Source organism: Penaeus vannamei, chromosome 34 (assembly GCF_042767895.1).
Source record: "Penaeus vannamei isolate JL-2024 chromosome 34, ASM4276789v1, whole genome shotgun sequence".
Classification (NCBI taxonomy): Eukaryota; Metazoa; Arthropoda; class Malacostraca; order Decapoda; family Penaeidae; genus Penaeus; species Penaeus vannamei.
This window is the reverse complement of record NC_091582.1, coordinates 29,576,548-29,579,047: the sequence shown is the minus strand read 5'-3', so window position 1 is coordinate 29,579,047 and position 2,500 is coordinate 29,576,548.

Sequence of the window (2,500 nt, the reverse complement as noted above, 5' to 3'; positions counted from 1 at the left end):
CTCTCTCTCTCTCTTCTCTTCTCTCTCTCTCTTCTCTCTCTCTCTCTCTCTCACCTTCTTTCTCTCCTTCTCTCTCTCTCTCTTACTCCTCCGTGCGTGTGTTTGTTTATCTGAAGTTATGATTACGTGGGTTGAAACAATTATGCGGCCATCTTTAAATTCTCGTTGAAACGATAATGATCGGGTTGTGTTCTCGATATTTGTTTCTGAGTAAAATTGCGTAGCGGGACGATCAGTCACGTGATCGGCAGGGCGGGCATGTGCGTGCGTGCGTCCGTGCTCGCTTTGTGCAGGTCATACCATCCTTTCAGCGACTGCCTACGTAACGCCAGAACTTTTGTAAGGCATCTTCACAACGAGGATTTAGCGCGCGCTTTCCTCCCCGGGTGTGACGTCATCGGCAGGGAGGGGGGCGGGGGAGGGAGGAGGTATGCGGTAGAGGGGGTTAGGGACGGGGAAACTTGGTGGGGGGGATAGGGGAGAGGGGATGAGGTGGAAGAAGGTTAAGTCCCCGTGAGAATTCTCTGCAGTGTGACGTCACAGTCTGGGCGCACTGCTTTCCAGACTAAGGAACAGAAATAGAGCAACATGCACAATAATAAAAATAAGAAACATGAAAATTGAATTACTGACATGGGCAATAGCTTCACATCCTCTCAAAATCTAAATATCACCTTCCCTTGCAATAACTATAAAAATAACTGCCATAAAATCATCAAAAACAACGTCACTGTCTCAGCATCATAACACAGGCACCTTAACCCCCTTGAATATATCCATTTCCGCGGCTTTACACACTGGGCCCCTCATCCATGTGAATGTCTCTACCCGCGTGACGTCACAGACTTAAGCCCCGCCCAGTGAGGAAACAGTATCATGCCCGACCTCGTGAATAAAACGTATATTAAAAGTTTCTTATCTCCCCATAGAGGCGGTGGGTAAGCGGCGCGAGTTATGATGAAGAAAAGATTACCATAATACCTCAAGGAGTTATTATGTGCAGCCAAACAATAAACTTCTGGCCATAAAAGAACGTTTTCGAGGGTAGACCAAACTCTCGTTGCTGGAGGTAAATTGGGGAAGAGAGCAACATGGGGAATATAAGAAAGGAGAGAGAGATATTGAGATAGAGAAATAAAGAGATAGATAGAGATAGATAGATGGAGGGAGAGAGCAAGAGAGAGAGAGAGAGGGAGGGAGGGAGGGAGGGGGGGAGGGAGGGAGGGAGGGAGGAGAGAGATAGAAAGAAAGTGAGAGAGAGAGAGAGAGAGAGAGAGAGAGAGAGAGAGAGAGAGAGAGAGAAATAGAGAAAGCTGGAGAGAGAGAGATAAACAGAGAAAGATGAAGAGAGAGAGAGATAAGAGATAGAGAAAGGTCTAGAAAGAGAGATAATCAGAGATGGAGAAAGAGAGATTGATAGATACGTTAACAGATAAATAGATACATAGGCAGATAAGTACTTCGAGTCTGATAGAAATTAATGGTTAGATACATATATTGAAAGACGTATAGATAGATGGATAGATAAATAGACTGATAGATAGATAGAGATGCACATACACGTGCACATATACCTATTTTCTCCAAAAGCAAAGATCATACCAACTGGAAAAGGCGACAAGAAAACGCCAATAAAAAGCAGAGGTGGCAACGGGCGAGCAAGACCCCGTTGGCATCTCCCTCCTTCTTGATCTCCTTATCGCCGCCTCTCGTCGCCGATCGCCATTAATCTCTCGGCGATTATGTGGCTCGAGATTTATTCCTGAAATGTAGGGGGGAGGGGGAAGGAGGGAGAGGGAGGGAAGGCGGGAAGAAGAGAGAGATAAGGAAGAGAGACAGAGGAGATTCGAAAAGAATTTGGGAAAAAAAGGTGGAAAAGGGAAGGAAAGAGGGTATGTGTCTGCATAAACTACACAGACGCGCACGCACACTCACAGAAAGACACACACACACAGAAACACACACACACACAAACACACACACATACACACAAACACACACACACACAAACACACACACACATACACGCACACAAAAAGAAAGGAGAAAGCAACAGTAACAATCCCATAAGAAGGAAAATCATAATAAATATAATAATCATGATGATGGCAAAAGTGATGATGGTTATGAAAGAAGTAACAATGACGACGATGATTGTCCTGATAACGGTGATTCCGATGATAAATATGGCAACTTGAGTATACCGATAACGTAAGAAACAGAATAATAATAAATCTAACACATAGATAGAATGAAATCAATTAAAAGAAAAGAGAGAAGCGAAAACTGAAAACAAGAAAATTAAAAAAACACTATAATTAATGAAATAAATTAGAATAAAAGAGAGTTAAGCGAAAACTAAAAACAAAAAAATTAAGAGGAAAATGTAATTAATGAAATAAATTAGAATAAAAGAGAGTTAAGCGAAAACTAAAAACAAAAAAATTAAGAGGAAACTGTAATTAATGAAATAAATTAGAATAAAAGAGAGTTAAGCGAA